This window comes from Equus przewalskii, chromosome 3 (assembly GCF_037783145.1).
Source record: "Equus przewalskii isolate Varuska chromosome 3, EquPr2, whole genome shotgun sequence".
Classification (NCBI taxonomy): Eukaryota; Metazoa; Chordata; class Mammalia; order Perissodactyla; family Equidae; genus Equus; species Equus przewalskii.
Window position 1 is genome coordinate 77,691,885 of NC_091833.1, and position 22,353 is coordinate 77,714,237.

At 43.0% G+C, this 22,353-nt stretch overlaps 1 protein-coding gene across 11 annotated transcripts in view; it reads right to left on the reverse strand.

Moving 5' to 3' along the window:
• The window catches only part of KIT (KIT proto-oncogene, receptor tyrosine kinase), a 119,218-nt gene that overhangs the window by 83,496 nt on the left and 13,369 nt on the right, over positions 1–22,353 (reverse strand). The gene's annotated exons all lie outside the window — the stretch shown is intronic.

Genomic DNA, 22,353 nt, shown 5'->3' on the forward strand with positions numbered 1-22,353 from the left:
TCTGGGTTAAACATACAGTTGGGTCAACCTTCCATTCTGAACATGGGCCATTGCAGTGATACTGACATGCTGACACCCAGCTTAGAAAAAACAAAAACAAAATCTCACACTACAAAAAAAATTATTGGCCTGTCCCTCTTTTGGCAAAATGTACATGACCATGACATAGCTTGGCTTTTCTTAAAGCTTTGTGAATTCAGTTATTTCTAGGCAATTCTCCTTATATGGTGACGTCCATCCAAAGGAGAACTATTTATGAGTTTCAAACAATAAGGCAGAAAATTAAAAGCCAACTTTTAATGATCAGACCCTGAAATCTTTCATGGTATATGTTGGGCTGCAGTCTGACCAACCTAAAGCCTACATAGGCTTCCTGGAAAAGAAACTAGTTTAAAGATGCAAACTTTAGACTCTGAATATCAAGCTTGAACCTTAGAAAATTCACAACAGCCCATTCATTGATACATGCATCTATTGCCATATATGCAAACATCTGTTCATTAATTATGATCTGCAAAAGCATTGTGCTAGGTTCTGGGGAAAAGTCCATGCAAATGTGACATGTGGTCCTTACACACACTCCAGAGTTAGAGAACACACTGCTCAAGTATCAGAATATGGGAAACACAGCTACAAGATTTAGTATTTTAAACTGAAGAAAAAGTAAGAGGTGGGCTGCACCTTCACAATATCAGAAGAGGCAAAAGAGAAGACAGACATGTACCATAGATATATAGCATGTAGACCATGTAGAGACACCATAGGCTTGTCAGGAGCAAAAAGACAAACACAGTGAGATACCAGAGGCCAACTAGATTCAAGGAGATCAGTGAAAAACTCTGGTCCTTGGGCAGGTAGAAGCGATAAAAACCTATAGTAAAGATTTGATACTAAAGAGGAAGATCTGTATACTGTCAGAGGAAGAACACATTAATGGTTATAGGTTAGTACAATGAAAAAAACAGAAGGTTGACTCATGGATGACCCGGGTGAGGGAGGTGGGCTGGAGCGACAGGATAACAGATCTCCCTGGGGGGCTTTCAATCACTAGTGCAAGACCGCGGGGAAAATGGCTCATGTGCATCATCGGATCTGTGCCCTCTCCACACACATACAAGGTTGGAGAGAAGAACAGACCTGAGTTCTGAAAGAAGAGTGAAAGCCATCTAAGCCAGATGGGAGGCAAAGGCAGCAAGAACAAGCCATACTAAGAAACTCTCCATAAGTTCAGGATGGCTGGGGTGCGGAGATGGAGACATGGTCAGAAAGGGGCCGGGACAGGAGAAGCAAGAGACCTGTTCCCAGATGCTCTCTGGGTGGTAGACGGACTTCTCACTTGATGCCCTGAAATTTAGATGGCAGAGGCAGAGTGATAATGGGTGAAGTTAAAAGATGGGTTCAGATAATCAAGGGAAAGCGCTTGTGGAAAAAAGGAGGAACACACTGAGGACCAATCTTGAAGGGCTCTTCCGGCCAAGAGGGTGTAGGAAAGAGTCAAGGGAGATTTTAAAAACAAAAACACCAGAAAGAAAGGGGAGAAGCCTAAGAGGGAAGGAAGGCAACACATTTGAAGGTTTCAAAAGAAGGTGGGTAGGTCTTAGGGCAGAGACTGAGCAAGCTCTAAGGGAATGAGCAAAAGTCCCCAAATTTGGTTAGACAGAGACCACAGGAAATCCAAGAGTACAATTTCAGTTGAGTGGAAATTTCTGTTTGTTCCAAGGTTAAAGGATGCCCGTGTAGACCTCTCGTTGGAGAGCTATGGCAGGAGAAGGCAGAAAAACAGATCTGTAGTCAAACAAGGTGAAAGTTAAAGAAAAGAGGAGACCTGTTGACATTTGAAGACAGAAGGAAGAGAGTCTGTGGAGAGGGACAGATCAAAGGTGCTCTAAAGAAGAGTTGAAATAGTCCCCTGCAAGTATGTAATGATGACCCATCGCAATCTGCAGCTTGTTATTCCAGACAAATATTTCACGCGGGCGCCTTTCAACCACGGCATCGATCATAGCTCCACGATGTCACGCAAAGTACACCCTCAGATCAGAAGACACCCGGCAGCCTTGATTGGCAGAAGATGACGACAAGGTCAATTATAATCATCAAATGTTATCAAGCAGCAACAACACGAGAGGTGCTCTTGAGCAGCATTATCTGTGGCCACTAGGCTCAGCACCTAAATGGAGCAGAAAGGGTATGGAAACGAAGGGGCTGGGATTATTTTCAAAGCCATAGAGCATTAAATAATGAATATGGGCACCGCAATAAATGGAGGCACTATTACTTCAATCATTTATCCCTTTTAAAAACAGTAGTTCCAAGTGACTATGAGTGACATTGATAGTAAATTCAATCCAAAAATGCTTAAAGAATTTATATTGCAATATATTTCAATCAATTCAGTTTTCTCATGAGTGGATCTTAAAGGCATATGTAGATACTACAATCCAGCTGAATAAATATTGCTGACTTCCAGAGACCTACCATGCCAGTGTAGGCAAGGCCTAGCTGTGTGACCTAAGGCAAGTCATTCAACTTCTCTGTGTCCAAGTTTCCACATGTGGGAAATGATGATAAAAATGCCCTCATCTCATAGAGTTCTTATGGGATTCAAATGTGGTCAATACATGCAAGGAAATTAACACAGAACTGGGCAGTTTTTAATAAAAGCTAGCTCTTACTGTAAAGGAGGAAAGCATCCTGGGTAAGAGCTTGGCTCTTGTGTTAAGCCTGCCTAGATTTGCATCCAGGTTCTGCCACTCACTGAGCATGTAATCCTTAGACAAGTTACTAATCAACTCTGCCTCAGTTTCGTCATCTGTAAAGTAGGGACAGTAACAGCACCAATTTCAAAGGCTGTTATGTAAAAGCATTCAGAATTGTGCGTGAGGGACCGGCCCGGTGGCTCAGTGGTGAAGTGCAAACGTTCTGCTTCAGCGGCCTGGGGTTCGCTGGTTCAGATCCCGGGTGCGGCCATGGCACCACTTGGCAACCCATGCTGTGACAGGCATCCCACATAGAAAGTAGAGGAAGATGGGCACGGATGTTAGCTAAGGGCCAGTCTTCCTCAGCAAAAAGAGAAGGATTGGCAGCAGTTACCTCAGGGCTAATCTTCCTCAAAAAGAAGAGAGAATTGTTCTTGGGCACACAGAAAACACAAAATAAATATTAGACACAGTTATTCTAAAAACAGAACCTCTTATCACCCCTCTAATCAGTCCTGACTTACTCACTTCCTATGGATGGGAATGGTTCCATCATTTCCCAAACGGGTTCCTGCCTGACTTCTCCCTCACTGGCAGCACATCCCAGCAATCTTTCCTTCAGAGCCTCTGCCGCACATCCTTGTGTGCCTTTCCACTCCTGCTGCCCCACCTCTCACAGAGTGACAACATCCTCTCCTAAAACATACCCACACCTCCAGCCTCCACTCACTCACCCCACCCACCACTCAGCACACCTCACAACTTGGTTCCATCAGCCTAGAACACCACCTTTTCAACAACTCCACTCCCAGCTTCAAAAACCCCGACAGAGGCAGCAGCAGCAAACGCTGACATCATGTACAGCTTACAAAGCTCTTTCATGAGATTAATTTCTAGCTGTTTCCTCTGGACCCAGCCTGCCTCTCTAATAAGACAGACCCTTAGGCTGGCTGGCTAAGGATCCTGCAAACATTCTTCATTCCTCGCTATGCCTATCTTTCTGCCTGTGTCCCCAGGACACACCAACTCCACCCATTCACCTCCTTGTCATGTGAAAAGCCTCGCCCTCAAGGATGCTGTTCCCTAACTGATCACCTGCCCTGACTAAATCCTCCCAACATGTCCAGTGCCATCTCCCCTTTGGCCTGGACTGATGCTCACTAGTGATCTCCGTCTAGATCTTCCCTCCTCTGCCAACTCCAAGGTCTCCAAACCCTCGGAGTAAGGGTCACACATGTACTTTTTCCCTTAGCATAGTCATAAAACACACCCTTGAACCCCTGAACGTATAAAAGATGAAAGGAAAAACCGGCTGCTAAACACCCAGCCCCTGTAACAGTCCACTCACCTATCCCCAAAAGACAAGACAACTCTGCAGCTCCACTAAGAAAAAGGAGTGGCCTAATTCATCCATTAAAACTATTACGGATACCTCCAAAAATGGGCCCTCCAAATTTGAGATCATTAGTTTACGCTTTACTCCTAGAGTTTTAAAATATAAATTTAAAAAAAAATAATTACCACGAGAAGCATTGAGGGTTTTACTTTCAAAATAAATTATTTATAGGTTCAACCCTCAAATTTACACTATAAAATGAAAATAGAGCTTATATTAGAGTGGGACTGTATTATTTATTCTCTTTTTTTTTCAAACTATTTTGAACGTTGTTATAATATTTTCACAATAAAAAAGACTAGAGATTCATGCTAAAATATATAGACACACATACCTTTATTATATTTAAAATTCAATACCAATAAGGTATTCCAGCTTTGAAATTAGACATTTTGAAATGTGTCTGGTACACAGCAAATTCTCAACAAATGTTCACTGAATTGGGTTTTATCTATATCAGGACTGTTTGCATTAGAAAATGTACTTCCCTAATCATTTTTGGCTAAGGCTAATACTAAGAGTTGTTTTCTGTTCCCTGAACACATGTTAATTAATGAGCCAAAAAAAAACAAAACATGATAGTTGGCAAAACTCACCGTTCTGGGGACCAACTACTATAGAGATAATGGCTCTGGGCTAGGAACTCCAGGAACTATTCAGCAAATATTTATCCCAGGTGTCTTGCTAAGTGCTGAAACTCGAAGACAGTCCTTGCTCTCCGATAGCATAAATAAGGGAGGAAAGGGGCACTTATGAACAGTTAACAATGCAAGATTCTAACAATAGATCAAGATAAATGCCAACATACCCTCTCTATAACCTTTCAATAGTATAAAATTCAACCATACCCAGAAGAATTGAAAGCAGGAACGCAAACAGATACTTGTATTTCCATGTTCATAGCAGCATTATTCACAATAGCCAACAGGTGGAAACAACTCAAGTGCCCATTGAAAGAGGAACGGATTAACAAAACATGGTATATACACACAACAGAATATTATTCAGCCATAAAAAGGAATGAAATTCTGACACATGCTACAACATGAGTGAACTTTGAAAATATTATGTTAAGTGAAATGAGCCAAACACAAAAGGACAAATATTCTATGATTCCACTCATATGAGGTACCTACAACAGGCAACTTCACAGAGACAGAACATAGAATAGATATTACCAAAGGCTAGGGGGAGGGCAGTAAGGAGAGTTACTGTTTAATGGGTACAGAGTTTCTGTTTGGGATGATTTTTAGAAGTTCTGGAAGTTGATAGTGGTGTTAGTTGCAAAACATTGTGAATATACCTAACAGCACTGAATTGGATACTTAAAATGATATATTTCATATTACATATATTTTACCACAACAAAAAACATTCTTCAAGGCCCAGGTGAAGCTTCAAACTTTCTCAGCTACTTTGGCTCTTGCTTATCTGACCCCTTTGACCTCCAGTCTTAGCCTCTGTGAGCCCCTCATCTTTGTTTTAAATCACATAATTTAAAAAAATTAATCGTTGTCATTATTTTTATTTGTTCCCCACAGTTGTACTTGAGGACGTGAACGGCATCTTCGTTCCCATCTCTCTACTACCTTACACAAAGTAGGCATTCCTAGGAGAAGCTCTTTCAACCTGTCAGGCTGAATAACCTCAAAGTTTTAAACCACACTGCGCCCAGAGACTTTGAACACCAAGGCTATTAGGTCCTTCTCTCGTCCATCTTTGCTTTTCTACTCACACCATCTGAGTCATTTGGTTTTATTCTCAAACCTGTTTATGGAAAATTGGACTTGATACTGTATTACATATTAGTGAAGTACACGTTATGAAAATTGATGAGATGAGCCTGTGTGTGTTGGGGGAGAAGTGTTGATTCTCTGATAATGAAGAAACACTTCATAAGGGTGGCTCCCCTAAAAAAAGACTACTGCTGCATGAATGCGGGTGAAACATTAGAAGATGAGGGGAGGGCCCCCAATTCACAATCACGGGGGGATTCTGCATTCCGACTGTTTCCCAACCACTACATTTACGGAAACTGAAATTAGAAATGGCAGACCTTGCACTTCGGGTGTGGTGCATGGTGAGGACGGCAGCTCAGAACTCCCCTGAGAACTCCCATCAGTCAACCCAAACTCCAATCAACCAAAACTCAAAGAAAAGGTTTTGCTCCTACATCAAAAAGAGCTCAGCTGTCCATCTTTCTTTTCTTAAGTGAAAATAAAATATTAAAGGTATACTTGTATTTTTTGTGATCTATCAATGAAAAGAGCAATTAAAGAGTCCAGACTGGGCTTCTCCTGTAGAAGGTTCTCAATGACCTGTGTAACTGCTCCCCAATCACCTTCACTAGCGGTTGGACCATGTCAATGGTTACTGCAGTCTAGGGTCTCCACGATCCTCCTAAGCTTTACACCCTTCACACATGTCTATAGCTGCAAAGACTGGATTTATAGCTGGGGTTAAAAAGTAAGGAAGTCACTTCAAAACGTCTTCTCCTTTTGGACACCAATATAAGGAACCAAGCAAAATAATGGCAAGGAAGAAAACCCACGTAGAGAGGCCTTTTCTAGTTTTGGGGAAATAGAGCAGGAAGCGCCACGACGAAGGCAAAGTTCCACTGTAGTTCAACTACTCATTCGTTCACGTACTGTTTAACCACAACTCGTAATACAAAAGCTAATGCTTTGTACATCCTACTCTTTCTGACATACTTTTATATTCCCATAGGAATAACCTGGATAAAAACCAAGATGGAAGGATCCTAGTAATTGCCCACAACACCCAGGAGGCTTTAAAAACAAGTAGATGATACTGGAAATAGCATAAAGCCGGGGGGAGGGGGAAGATGAGCTCAGTGAAAACCACACAAATCCTAAAAAATGCTCTTGCCCAGTGGCAGGAAGGCTGTAAATCCACTCTGGATCACCCACCCAAAATGAAGGAAGCCATGCCATGGAGGATCCCAGAACAGCCCGCATTAAGCTGTGATGCAGCCACACCACCATAATCATTGAAAAGTCTTTTGTTTCAACACACATCTATAGCATAATTATTCCTCTGGTTGTGAACTAGATGCTGACGGGGCGCTCAGCCTTGTGTAGGAGACAAATCCAATACAAATGAAATAACAACACTGAAAGGTGACGAACACATCCCAGGACTCAAAGGGAGATCGTCGGGGACATCATCCTTACAAAACAGTCCTTCTCTGATCTAGGGTGTTTGTTAACAAGTCTTCTTGAAGGTCGATTTCGCTCAGTGACAAATAATTTTAAACATCCTTTTATATTATATTACATATGGTAAAACAGGAAGTAAAATCAAATGCATTTTTCAAGGGAAAAAGCATGAGCTTTCAAAGAAACTGAACTACCTTACAACTACATCCTCCCATACACGCCACCCAATCCCTCCAACCTTTAAAAGCACCTCCATAGACAATTTTAAGAACAGTCCTAAATGGATCACATGAACTCAGATTCACAATTCTACTATTTCCAAAGGATTTTCTGGGTAAGAGAAAGTTCAGATATATCTTTAACCTTGTAATATAGAGATTAAAATACCACTCTGGATAGAACTCATTGTTAAAACCTACTCAGGTTTAGACATGAGGTAAATAACAAGTAATTGACAACATCTCCCATCTTTTTTAAGTCTTTCACTGCAATACGCCTATGTCCAGGGCCTGAAAAAAGAACTCCTTGGTATCATGCAAATTTATATTTAGCTTTTAAAAAATGAAAGAAATTTTCCATCTGTATGCCAGGTCTTGGTACTACATTTGGTACAGGATACTTAGAGAGTATACAAAATCTGTTTCAATATTTGACACAATTGATAGTTTCAAGCAATAGCCACATACCATTATAAAATGATCAGCCATTTGAAAGTCGGCTTAAAATTCACAAAAATAACAAAGACTTCACTGTAGCACAGTTTTTTAAAAGCAGCTCCTTAAGTATATTTCAATGTTGGTCTAAAGATTATGAACTGACAGACAGAAGGGAATCATCGAAGGACAAGAAATAGAAGATGGAGCGTTAGTCATCAGTGGCAAAGAGGGATGGATCAGGAACAAAGCAAGCACTTCTGAAACCTGTCTTCATTGAAGAAGTGGTAATTGAGCTCCTACCATTTGGCCTGGGTGGGGCTGGGGACCAGGAATACAGAGCAGGGGCTCACAGTCCAGTGGGGAAGATAGACTCACACGGCTTAATTACTGTCCAATGAAGCAAGCTCAGGCAAAAAGGGAGAGAATGGGAGTGGGCAAGAAGAGAGATCAGAAAAAGATTTCTAGAGCTCCAATTGGACACTACGCATGACCTGGCCAAGCTGTGGGGTAGAAAAGGAGAAAGGTCTACTGGATGGGGGTACCCCAAGAGCAAATATCACAGAACTAGCAGGGCGCATGTGTAGGAGTCACAATATCATTCAGAATCACTGCAGCATTGAGGCGAGGCCAGAGGGACTGAGGACAGGACGACCGTAGGGTCTCCTTTGTCATAGTAAGGGGGTAAGCCTGCCCTGATGGGGAGCTATTCATGTGTGTTTTGGGGGGATGCCTCTGGGAGCAGCGAATGTTAGTACAGACAGATTAAGACTAGAGACAAGGACAGCTGCGAGACAGCTAGATCCAGACAATGGCTAATGAGAGCATAAGCCAGAGGTGGTGGGGCCAGAGAGGATAGACGGGTGTTTACTCGGTGAGTAAGAGGCCTTGGGATGGGCAGTGAGGAAGCGAGAGGAAGGAGAGAAGATATCTCTGTTTTTGGCTTAGGTCATGTGGAGATGGGGTGTCAAGAGATTGGAAGAGGAAAAACAGATTTATAGGCATCTGGACTAGCAGGTGGCAGCTGGAAGGTCCTGGATATTGGCAAGGGTGGGGAAGGTCAGGCCCACAGACATACTTACCAGAACACAGAGGGTGGTTAGCGGACGGTAACTAGGGGTATCCATGAAATCATCCAGGGAGGGAGTGGAGAGTACAAAGAAAAGAAGGCAGAGAAGGAAATGACAAGACCCAAGGTGGCTCCAGTAGGGTAGAGATGGCAATGACTCGATTGGTAAAGGAGAGCCAGGAAATTCCAGGCTAGATGGTGCAGAGGGCCTTCTAGTTGGATGTCAGGATCTCTGAGAACATGGCAGCAGGTGGGGGAGCAGAAATTGACAACTGACCAAGAACCAGTCCCAAAGTCTTCAGTATACAGGAGTGGTCACTGACAGCAGTGAGGAGGGACAGTCACGTAACTAACATCACTCATTCCTAACCCTGGCTGCACACTAGAATCACCAACATCTCAGCCCCATCCCATGCCAGTCACACCAGAATCTCCAACAGTGTTGCAGTCATGGATATGGGAGAAGAGCCTTGAGTGCACGTTCTGTTGGGGGACAGCAATCTCAGGACAGCTTGGGGAGAGGAGAGATGAAAGAGGACGAGGGAGGACTCAGAGTCAGTGAACACAGGACACAGTGGCTAATGATGGAATGGAAGACGTGGGTGCTCCCAGAGGGCTCAAAGGAAGAGTTGGATGGATGCGCATCCACAGAGGCAGGGAGCCAGGGAGAACAACGAAGAGGGAAGGAATGGGAGGCAGGAACACAGAGGAGTGACTAGCAGAGAAGGCTGCTAAGCAGACCTGCCAGAGGCTCATGGGCTGCTGCTGCCTGACCTCAGGGGCTGATGAACATGGCCAGAAAGTACACAAGCCCATTTGGGGTTCGAAGGTACTAAAGGCAGGGGAAAAACACCTTATTTAAGACCCTCTTTCTTTACACCTACGCTTTTCAGGAAAATACATGAGACACAAAGCAGCCAGTGGTACCTCATGTGGGTCCCACATTCCCATGGACATCCTGAGGAAGAGTGTCTAGCCAGGCTCCCTGGTGCTAGAAAGGGATGTCCCAGCACAAACGGGGGTGGTGCCCTTCTCAGGCCATGCCATCTTCTACCCGCCCACCTTCCTGTGGGCCTTCAGCCTGGGTGGATTCACCTGCAGTTGAGGCCCTTCCTGCCTCTGCTACTGAGAGTGGTTTCCTCCTGGGGGCCAAGTCAACCCCCCTTATCTTCTGCCTTAACCACATGGACAAACCCAGCGCTAATAAATCTCCTGTGTTGATGACACCTTTCCTGTAGCATTTGCATTTTCTGCTTTTCTGCTGTTATTGTGATCCCTGGGCAAATCACACAGACCTTGTTCTCTACTATAAAGCATTTCCCCACTCAAATCCCTCCACTGTGCCCAACTGGGAGCCTCACTGTAGTTGAACCCTCCACACTCCTTCCTTCCATCAGTTCCCAATTCACAAGCATGCCATCTGGTGGCAAGAGAAGATGCCCTCGGGCTGCTTTGGCTTTTAGGAAAGCACACCCAAGATCAAGGAGATGTGAAATGTTCTGCATGCGTCTAAGGAAACTTACTAAGAGGCCCAGCAGCAATGAGTCAAGCTTCCAATAAATGCCATTTAAAGATATGACATCTGTCAAAGCTTTTCTCAGGTTGGAGGAGATGAGCAAAACTAGAGCTTGGTGTCTGCTAAGATATTTAATATTTGTATGTTTTAGATAAAATCTCTAACTGCATATTTTTGCTCTTAAGCAGGTAGTGAGGATGTGAAGACAAAACGCAAGAGTGGGGACATGTAGCAGTTCTTGATTCTAAATCTTGGGCAACTCACTCAGGTTCTCTAGGCCTCAGCTTCCTCTCCTGAAAAACTGTAAAGAGGCCATCAAAAGCTCTACGATTCTAGGATCGGTAATCAAATACTTAGGCCATAAAAGGGTCAAGATAAAGAAATCCCCTTATAAAGATCCAGGGGTTGGACATAAAAGGTACTATTTGTGGCAAGAATGAATAGCAGTGGTTCTCTTATGATATAAATAACTGATCACCTACTTTGTTTCTAAACCAGTGTTTGAACACAGAATTAGAATAAGGGCCTAAACATGGAATTTGATCCCTGGCTCTTACATCTTATAAAGTGAACAGTAAGTGTGGAGATGCAGACATCATTCAACACTGAAAGAAGGGCCCTTCTCAGCTTACTATTTTGCAAAATTCCCTGTAGATATGTATACATCACTAGCAGCAAAGGCTTTCATAGGGCGACTCAATATATTTCCTACGCACTCATCCTAAGAAAAATACAACCCAATGTTTGAGGAAGCAGGACTTCCCCTTTTGATCTCAGACAAAGATATGCGTGGAGAGGAAACCTTTCTCTGCCATTACAAAGCAGGTCTTTGGGGAGTCAGATAAGGTCTGGATCTGACAAGCACAATAGATTAGGATCCATCCTTACAGCAGAAAAGAGGAACTTTCTCATTTCCAGTGGGTTTTTCCCAACAGCCCAGTTCAGTTCCTGTTGTAAATATGTAGATTTCCATGTTTTGAGTTCTGGAAAACATTTACTGAAATCTGAACCAGATAAGAAGCAGTAAGGGTTCGAATCCAATAATCCCCAGAATAAGACCCTCACCATCTGCGAAGTTTGGGGGTGGGGGTGGGGGGAGCTCAACTTCTTTTAACATCAACTTCCTTAACATAAAGAATGACTGAAGAACAAACTCAAAAGGAACAGGGCAAAAGAGCGTGGCGAAGGTCAGCCACGCCAGTCAGGGGGCGGCTTTACCCCGAGAACTATCAAGCACCAAGGAAGAGCCCTGTGTGCACAGCTCACCGAGGACCCTCCTGGCTGCAGGCTCCAGAGACAGAGGGCTACAGCTGGATCCTTGCAAGATCTTGCAGGACACGTGTGGCATGAACATTGTCCTGGACACATGTGGTAGAGAGTAGACAAGTGTGGGTGCAGATCACTCCAATGCTAACTAGTCACCATACCATTTCCTCCTACCAGGAAACTGAGAATCCCTCAAAATGCCGACTCAGGCTCAGGAGGGGAAATGAGGTTGTGCTGGCGGCAAATGCGAACTTTAAGAAATAAAAATTTGTTTCGTCATAGGCTCTAGTTCTAATTCTATAGCATCTAATTCTAACGACATCAAATGAAGTACAAGTAAAGGACTGCCTGGTCAACATTTACACACACAAACAGAAATATATGACAGCTGGGACATTAAAAAAGTTTTCTTATCGTGGTAAAAGACACATAACATAAAATCTATCATTTAAACCTTTTTTTTTTTCAGGAAGATTAGCCCTGAGCTAACTGCTGCCAATCCTCCTCTTTTTGCTGAGGAAGACTGGCCCTGAGCTAACATCCGTGCCCATCTTCCTCTACTTTATATGTGGGATGCCTGCCACAGCATGGTGTGCCAAGCGGTGCCATGTCCGCACCCGGGATCCGAACCGGCCAACCCTGGGCTGCTGAGAAGTGGAACGTGCGCACTTAACCGCAGCACCACTGGGCTGGCCCCTAAACCATTTTTAATTATACGGTTGAGTGGCATTAAGTACATTCACAATGTTGGGCAGCCATCTCCAGAACGTTTTCATCATCCCAAAGAGAAATTCTGTACCCATTAAACAGTAAAACTTCCCATTCTATCTGCACCTCCTAGCCCCTGGCAACCACTTGTCTATTTTCCGTCTCTATGAATTGACTACTCCAGAGACCTCATATAAGTGGAGCCATACCATATTTGCCCCTTTCTATCTTGCTTATGTAACTCAGCGTAATGTCTCCAAGGTTCATCTGCATTGTAGCATGCGTCAGAATTCCTTTTTAAGCCTGAATAATGTTCCATTGTATGTATATACACATTTTTGTTTATCCATTCATCCTGACATTTGGGTTGTTCTCCTGGGGCATTTTTTAAAACCTGCCTTCAAATGTGATCTACATTTCTGGAAGGCCTCTCTGATTTCCTAGCTCTGAAAAATGCTAGGAATTGAGGCCAGCCCCGTGGCCGAGTGATTAAGTTCACCTCCTCCAATTCGGTGGCCCAGGGTTTCCCTGGTTCGGATCCTGGGCGCGGCCATGGTACTGCTCATCAGGCCATGTTGAGGCGGTGTCCTACATAGCAGAGCCAGAATGACCTACAACTAGAATATACAACTACGTACCGGGGGGCTTTGTGGAGAAGAAGAAGAAGAAAAAAGAAGATTGGCAACAGATGTTAGCTCAGGCGCCAATCTTTAAAAAAAAAAAAGCTGGGAATTATACTTGGCTTAACTAGATACTCAAGCTAATTTTCACCATAATGGGTAAATCAATACATTTTATTAGTGGATATACTCTAAATCCTGCTTTTAGCGGACCTGTTAGATAAGGGAAATCGCATCTTCCCCTACATCCCATACACAGAGCAGAACAGAATGTTTTTCCCTGTTTCCACTTTCAAAATGTCATTTTATAGCCACAGGGCTGGTTTACACCAAAGGAAGTAAAAACAAAAGTATTAATTTAAAAAAAAAAGGAATTTTATCTGAGGCAGTTGCGAGAGAAAAGGTTAGCAGCATTGATAAGTGTCTTGCAGACAGACCTGAATTAGCTGGGGCAAAACAGTTTAGCTGCAGCTCTGGATAACAAGCTGGGGTGAAGCCCATCTCCCCTCTGTTCACAGAATAGGTAGAAACACAGAGGGAACACTCCCTCCCCCCGCCTCCCCCTGCCGCCCAATATTTATTCCTTTTTTTTTTTTGCCTTGGTTACCTTGTCATAGAAGAGGTTCTGTTTTTTAGGTGCTAGAGAGAGCGAATTTCCAAGAAGGCAGAGGATATGTTTTGGGGTCTGAGCTGAATTTAAAGGGTTTGGACTAAGGCTGAGGGCAGGTAAGAAGACAAGTGTCTCTCCTTGGAGCAAGGCTCCACCCTGGAGGAAAGGGGGCACAAAGACCACACTTGGGTGGAGGGCAGAAGAAACTCATTCTGGGTGGCCTCCAAGTCCTCAGAAAACACAAGCCTCAGTCTCAGATGGGTCTTCAGGGGGGCATGTGAGCAACTTACTCTCAAATGGTTCAGAAAAAATAACATGTATATACACAGACAAAGCAAATGTGGCGAAACGTTAACAATCGGTAAGTCTAGGCGAAGGGCATCCTGGAGTTCTTTGTACTAATCTTGCAACTTTTGTAACTTTATTCAGCAATATTTTAAAGTCCAGAAGCAAGCTCAGAGACTGGAGAGGATGGTGCTTCTCTGAGCTGCGGTGAGCAAGCGAAGCAGCAGGAATATAATGAAAGACGGTGTGGGTTTTGGAGCCAGACAACCATAGATTCCAATGCAAGCTATCTGAGACTTTGGGGAAGTTACCTGGCCTCTCCAAGCCTCAGCTGTGACAGCTATAAAATGGAGGTGAAACGTATCAGGATTCTTACATCATCTCTAAATCCTATATATATCTTGCACTCCATCAACGGTCCTGTTATTACTACTCTGGCTGTAATTACTATGCTTGACAGAAACAAAGGAGGATAAGAGAGTACCAGAGAAAGTATTAAAGCCACACTGGGGGCAGAATGGGCAGGAAGGTGGGCTGGGGGGGGGGTGCGGGGGGGGGGCAGGGGCGGTATGTGGAATGAACTGAAGTTATGAGGAAAAATGGCATCTGATAAAAATAAAAGACGCAGGCGAGAAAACACAAAACTATAGCCATTCACACTATCCACGCTCCTGGCCAGCTCAGCAAATTAAAGCTATTCTGACAGCAAATGAGAAACTGTGTTTATGACTTTTGTTCCAAAATTTACCATGTTTACTACATTCACTTAATCCAACAGATATTTACACTAGATATAGGAGAGTATGTTGAGCCGGAAATGTAAAAAGACAAACACAACAATCAGTCAATTTGCAAACAGTCAACAGATTACCAGTTCCTCTATCAAAAGCAAGATTCCCCTAAGCATGTCAGCAACTTTGCCCTCTAGGTCTTAAAACGTCTATCTTTAAAAAAATTTCAGCCCTCGCTCTCACTATACGTATTTTTATAAATTACATACAGGTGTGCTATTGCCAATCCTTCTATTAAATATCAGCAAGGCTTACTTAGTTTATTATTTGAGAGAAATGTCCCCACTTTGAAGCTGTCGCCTCTGAGAGGCAACTCGCACCCTTTCACCTTCTAGAATAGGAATGGAAACCCCTAGCTTTATCCAGGCCAAGACAAATTGGCTAAAATAAGGCAAAGGAGTGCATCTCTGTTCTCCTATTAAGCAGATTTGGAAGTGGGTGGGAAGAAACATGGTGCCCCAACCTCAGCTTCTGTGAGCAAAGCAGGCAGCTCTTCTCGGAAGCCCTGAGGGAAGGGGGGACAACAGTCACTTCCCTGAAAACTTCCCAGGTGACACCTTTACCACTCAGGTGCTGGCTTCTGGTCCATGGATTATGAACATCTCCAAGATCAGAGGAGTTCACTGCTTTCCCATATCCCTGGAAGAGGAATATTCAAGAACATCTTCCCTGGGGTGTCCCACAGGCCACACTCCAAAACAGAACCAAATTGAGGGATTTCACCACCACTGTGCAAGCGGCTTGTCTCCCCAGCAGTAGGATTAGATGGTGGTGGCAACTGCTCCCGTGGGCTTCATAAAACACATTCGGTGACCCCTCTACCAAAAATGCATATATTAACTAGCTCACACATCCGAGGGATAAAGAGGGGACCACTCCCCCACTACTCATTCACTCATCTAAAAATATTTACTGAATGCCTGCTGCGTGCTGGGCCCCAGTGAACAAGGCACGTTCTCTCCTCCTCATAGAATTTCTATTTAGCTCCACCTGTGAGCAATAAACCAATAATTATACAATAATTTAATTACAATGTGATGAGTGTGAAGAAGTGCACGGTACAAAGAGAGCTGACCTGACCTACCCTGGGGGGTCAAAAAGGATTGCAAAGGAAACATGTGAGCTGGGATTCTGAAGTGCAGGAGGAGACCAGGGAGAATGTGGTACCCCGGGCCGTGGGCAGAGGGGCGGCTCCTGCGGAGGCCACAGCTCAAAGGAGCAGGACATCTTTGAGGAGTGAAGAGAACACTGAGAGCACAGGGTGAGGCAGGTACTGTGTGCAGAATGGAGATCAAAAGGAGACACTGGAGGCCTTGAGACAGACTTATTCTAAGAGCACTGGAAGTCTCCGAGAGGTTTTAATCTGAGGGACTCGATCATATTCATCCAAAGGGGTCTTCCCGTCCCCTATCCCCCCAGCACAAGCACATTTCTGAAGACCCCTTGCTGCCCTCCCGAGACACCGTCCCACGGTACTGCAAGTGTCTGTTTTCCTGTCTGGACCAATGGAAACTCACATCTACCTTTTTAGTGCAAGAGAAGAAGAACTGAGAAATGCACCCTGGTCTGACATTTAAGAAGCCACATGAGCTTTAATTTTTTAACTATCACAGCCCAACACTGTGACAAAGGCTAGTCATTTTTACAAGCTAGGTTCTCAAACATTAGCCTGTACCAGCATCACCTGGAGAGTTTGTTAAAACTGAGTGCTGGGCCCTGGTCCAGAGTTTCCAATTTGAGTAGGTCTGGGGGGGGCCGGAGACTTTGCATATCTGACAAGTCCCAGGTGATGTTGCCGCTGCTGCTGCTCCAAGACCACACTTGGAGAACCAGCTACTCCCCTCCCCTGCAAGACAGTCAGCTACCAGAAGAAACCCGTGGCGTTAGTGCAGCAAAAAATTTTCACCAGTAACTGTATCTTGGAACTCAAAGCAAACCTGCAGAAACAGATTTTCTTGAGTGAGCAAATCTGCCTGGCTTTTACACCTAGAAATCGGCCTCGCACTGGGTCCCCCTGACGAGCGTTGGCAGCCACTCGGGCACAGATTTCTCGAATCCCCAAGCTTTAGAAGTGGGAAATGTTGCAGAATTCACCAGTCACAGCTACAGGACTCCAGAATAGTGACATTGGGTGGCAAATACAACTTCTGCAGCACATCAGACCTCAATCTGGTGCAGTACATCTGAGGGCCCAGAGCCCACGTCCACAGCCCATGCTAATCCAGCGAGAGCCTCTGAGCTCCCATCTGCAGCGACTGAGGAACAGAGCACAGGCTTCCCTCTGGCTGCCTGTGTCCTTCCACTCAGCCCTACCAAGTATCAGACGCTTCTTGGTGAGTAGTCAGATACCACTCATCAATTTTCTAAATTGCTAATCAGCTAATTGTTGCAATAGCTAATTCTGCAGCCATTCTACATTTGAATAAACAAAATAAAAAATAATTAGACCGAAACAATCACATTGGTCTAAAAGCACACTAATGGACAAAATTAGTTTATTCAAATTTGCTGCAACATTCATCAGAACACACGCTGGTCAATTGGCTTAATAAGTGTTCACTTTTCTCTTAATTTTTCTTGGGTGACACTCAGAACAATACATGAAGCCTGCTTCTTTTTTGCAAAGAATTCTTAATGACCAGCCCCATATTTGAAATGATTTCTCCTCAATCTCTTTGCAGAAAACAAAATGAAAACGATCTTGCTCTATTTTCTAGAATTGGGGAAAAAAAACATTTCCAATACGTCCATTGAGAAAGTTTCACTTCTTCCTTATATGGCTGTAGGATAATGGCCATTCCTAAAAATGGAGGAAAAAAAGGCCAATTCTAAAATTGTAACCTTTTAGTATGTGATTTAAAATCAATGGAGGAAACCAATTGGAGGAAACTCAAGTTGGAGGAAGGAAATTTCGTATTTTTGGAAATCTAAATTAATATTATGTCAAGCCCTGGCAGCATTTTTTCCAAATGACTATAATTAGAGATACGTAAATTTTTCACTGGGGGAAAAAAAAGCTGAAAGAGAAAAATGTACCCAATTAAGTAATGATTTTATCTTTATTAGATGGTACTAAAAGTGTAAATGTGGTTTAAATGCTTTTAAACCTTAAAATAGTATTATCTCCTTTGGAACTCAAGGACTATCACACCAAACAAAGAATGGCAAAAGTGTGTCACTTTTTATACATTTTCCTCAGAAACAATAGCTCAGAGATGAGGTTCCTTGTACTCAAATGATTTAAACCACTACATTTTGTCATAAACAATATGATTAGAAAGTTAATGCCAGGTAGGCTGTAAGTGTTCAATTCCAGTTTTCAGATAATTACAACCACTAACTTTTCTCTCTACAACACGTTTTTAACAACTTACTTTGGAAGAAAACCTTTTTTTTATTTTTTGAGGAAGATTAGCCCTGAGCTAAAATCTGCCGCCAATCTTCCTCTTTTTTGCTGAGGAAGACTGGCCCTGAGCTAATATCTGTGCCCATCTTCCTCTAGTTTATATGTGGGACGCCTACCACAGTATGGCTTGCCAAGGGGTGCATAGGTCCACACCCGGGATCCGAACCGGTGAACCCCGGGCTGCCGAAGTGGAATGTGCACACTTAACTGCTGCACCACCAGGCCAGCCCCAGAAGAAAATTATTTTTAAAAGCAGCTACCAGTGATTTAATGTTTCAAGAATTTGCTACTTTGGTCCTGATTCAGTTGGTGAAAAGTATATATAGATTCTGGCAAGATGCTGGTGGCTGCTGCAGTGGCAGCATAATTATTGAATATCCCCAACTCTACTGCTGCCCCATCATAAAAAAAGACAGAGAGCAGAACCAAAAACCCACTGGCAACATCTGCACTAAACCAGGTGTTAAAGTATACCATGAACCCTAAATCTCAGGAGGTGGGGACGAACTAACAGACCGGCAGCTTCAAAAAGTGCTGTTAGGTACCCACTGGAGAGCTCAGAGGGCCATTCTGAGACACCCACAGAAACTGGCAGAGGATTCTGCAGGTTCCGACTTCACCAGTAAGTGCAGAAGGGGTTGTGACCCACGTATGTCTAACGTGCTAGAATGTTCTAGGGTGGGGGAGATCTGATCCCCATAAACTAACAAACTGGGACAAAGCCCCATATTGAGGAGAAACTGCTGGGGATGAATTTAAGATGAGAAAATATGGGCAAAGGAAAAAGAAGGTTCAGACAGGTAGGGGGTGGGAAGGGGGACAAAAAAAAAAGTCCGATCTTGGGATGTAGAAAAGCAGAGCCCATATTTTTATCACTTCATGAAAACAACGTAAGTGGGTACTCTAGAACTGTGGAGCTAGAAATCTATACTGGCCCTACTAAAAGTACGGGAAAACTCATAGTGAACAAGAGGAAAGAACTGCAGTTGAATTCCAAATTGTTATTTAAAGAAAAAATCAGGGGAGGGGGGCCCCGTGGCCAAGTGGTTAAAAGTTCTGCATGCTCTGCTTCGGGAAGCCCAGGTTTGTGGGTTCGGATCCCAGGTTCAGCCCTCCTCCATGCATCAGCCATGCTGTGGAGGCATCCCACATACAAAGTGGAGGAAGACTGGCACAGACGTTAGCTCGGGGTGAATCTTCCTCACAAAAAAAAGACAAGAAAAGAAAAAATAAGGTCAGAATGACATTCTTAAGATAGACAATAAAATCATGCCAGAAAGACATAAAACTTATGAAAACTATAACCTAATAATTCAAAAGGAGCTAAAAAGATTAAATAAAACAAGGTGTAAAGAGAACCATAAATTAGAATTTTAAAAACTCACAAATGAGTTGATTAGAGAATATGAAGATTTAAAAATAGAAGTAAAGAACTAGAAGTAAAAGAAAAAAATCATTTCAGCAATGAAGGAGGGGCCGGCCCGGTGGCACAGCAGTTAAGTGTGCAGGTTCCGCTTCGGCAGCTCAGAGTTCACTGGTTCGGATCCCAGGTAAGGACATGGTACCACTAGGCAAGCCATGCTGTGGCAGGCATCCCACATATAAAGTAGAGGAAGATGGGCACAGATGTTTGCTCAGGGCCAGTCTTCCTCAGCAAAAAGAGGAGGATTGGCAGCAGTTAGCTCAGGGCTAATCTTCCTCAAAAAAAAAAAGGAGAAATAAAAAGAACATAAGAGTAAATAAAATGAATAGTACCTTAAAGAACTAGAAGATGGAAAGGAGGAAAATTTCTCAATTCAAACAAATTACTAAGTCATTAAAAAGATTCAAGAGAAGGTGATTGATATAAAAGATGGGCAAAGAAGATCTAACATACACATAATGGGCATTCCTAAAGCCAACAAAGAAGAATAAACAAACAGCAAAAGCCATACGACAAGAAAATTTTGCTGGGAAAAAAAAAGGACACTTGAAATTACATATTAAAGTGGTCCATCATATCCCTGGCAAAACCAACCCAGAGCAGCCGACACTAGATAACTACTGGACTTAAAAGAAAAAAGGTTGGGGCCGGCCCAGTGGCACAATGGTTAAGTTTGCACGTTCCGCTTCTCAGCGGCCCGGGGTTTGCCAGTTTGGATCCCAGGTGTGGACATGGCACCGCTTGGCAAGCTGTGCTGTGGTTGGCGTCCCACATATAAAGTAGAGGAAAATGGGCACGGATGTTAGCTCAGGGCCAGTCTTCCTCAGCAAAATGACGAGGATTGGCAACAGATGTTAGCTCAGAGCTGATCTTCCTCAAAAATAAAAAGAAAAAAGGTAGAAAAATCCCTTTGGGTATCTAGGCAAACAGGCCAAGTTAAACATGAGGGAAAGAAAATCAGATTATCAGCAGACTTTGATAAGACTTTATGGCAAAAGATGATACAGTAAAATATTAAAGAAACTCGAGCAAAGAAGAGATGGGCCAAGGATTTTCTAACAGCCAACCTGACTTTTAAGCATAAAGGCCACAGACAAGCTGTTGTAAACATACAATTCAGGAAACACTTCCCATGAGCGCTTCCTGAGGCGTCTATCTAGAGGAGGAGCTTCCGAAAACCAAAATGTCAGGAAAGGCAGGACATACGGACTAGTGGCAAGCAATAAACATATGTTTACTTGTAGAACTAAGACTAAACGCTGATAACAAAGGAGACAGTAGAGTATTTGATTGCTACGTATTCTGATAAAGTACAGCTATTAAAAAAATTAGGGGAGGGAGGAGCATCTGAAAAAATATGTTCACTGATTGCCTTATAGATAGTAACTGGGAGCAAAAGGATATTGCTTCAAATTCCAAGCTAGGCAGAGAAAAAGGAGGAAAGAACAGGTACCAGCTAATTTAAATACTACTCACAGTAGGAAACCAGTAGAAATTAGCCCCCCAGAAAGAGCAAAACCAAGGGTATTATATAAACCTATCAGTATTTAGGCAACCGTCAGAACAAAAACATGCAAATCTTTGCAAGTATCCAAAGGTATACCAAAAAAGGGGGAAAGTAGAATAGCAGAAGAACACACCATGTATTAAGTAGTATTGTTAAAAAAAGAAAAACCCCGAATATGATCAAACCTCCAAATCGCCAATTTATAGGAAATACAGAGAACATGTTTAAACACCACCACAGGAAAGCAGAATTCAGACTGAAAAACTGCAAATACTCAGTTTCTTCAACAAAAATAAGGCAATAGAAGCTATAAATAAGAAATGACTTAAAGGCAACATCAACCAATTGCAACAGGTGGATCTTGTTTGGATTCTATCAAATATTTATATATTTGCGTATATTTTTATATTTACTTTCAATAGGGGAAATGTGAATACTGGATACTCAACGACCTGGAATGCTACTGATTTGAAAGGCTGCGACACTGGCATTATCATTATGTTTAGGGAAGGGAATCTGTCTTTCAGAGTTCCATACTGAAAACATTTACAGATGAAATTGTCATGCTTGAGATACGCTTCAAAATAATGGGAGGATGAAACAGACAGAGGTAAGGCAGAAAGACTGGTTGTTGGTCCAACTCGTGAAGCTGGATGATGGATATGTGAAAGTTCATTACATCATTATCTATGTATGAAATATTCCCATAATAAAATATATATATTTTTTAACATTAATGTAAGGTTCAGTTCCTTCATCTTGAAATAAAACGGCTGCTATTAGGTTTTCAAACAACCCAGGGTATGGCCTAGAAGTCATAGGCCCCTTATTTATTTATTTGTTTTTACCCTTCCCTAGTCAACTGATAGCAACCTTAAACAAGGTCTACCGAAATGTAGGCCTGAAGTTCTCACCCAAAACAATAGGTGCTAACCAATGATGATTACACTGGATAAAAAGAATTCTCTGGCTTAGAAACACTAGAGTCTTTTGTCAAGCCCAGAGCAAGTACATTAAAAGCAACTGATGTCATAATTATTCAAGTACTCATGCCTGTACCTAAAGCTGGTAGTTCCATCCAAACTGTTAACTGACATCCTACCAAGCACCTTGGAATTCTCCTAGATGCCTTCCACCAAAGCTGTGGTCACTGGGGATGCCTGCTTGCCCATAACTCCAGAGAGTACCACTTTCTGCCCCTAGACAGTTTTTGTTTTTAAGGGAT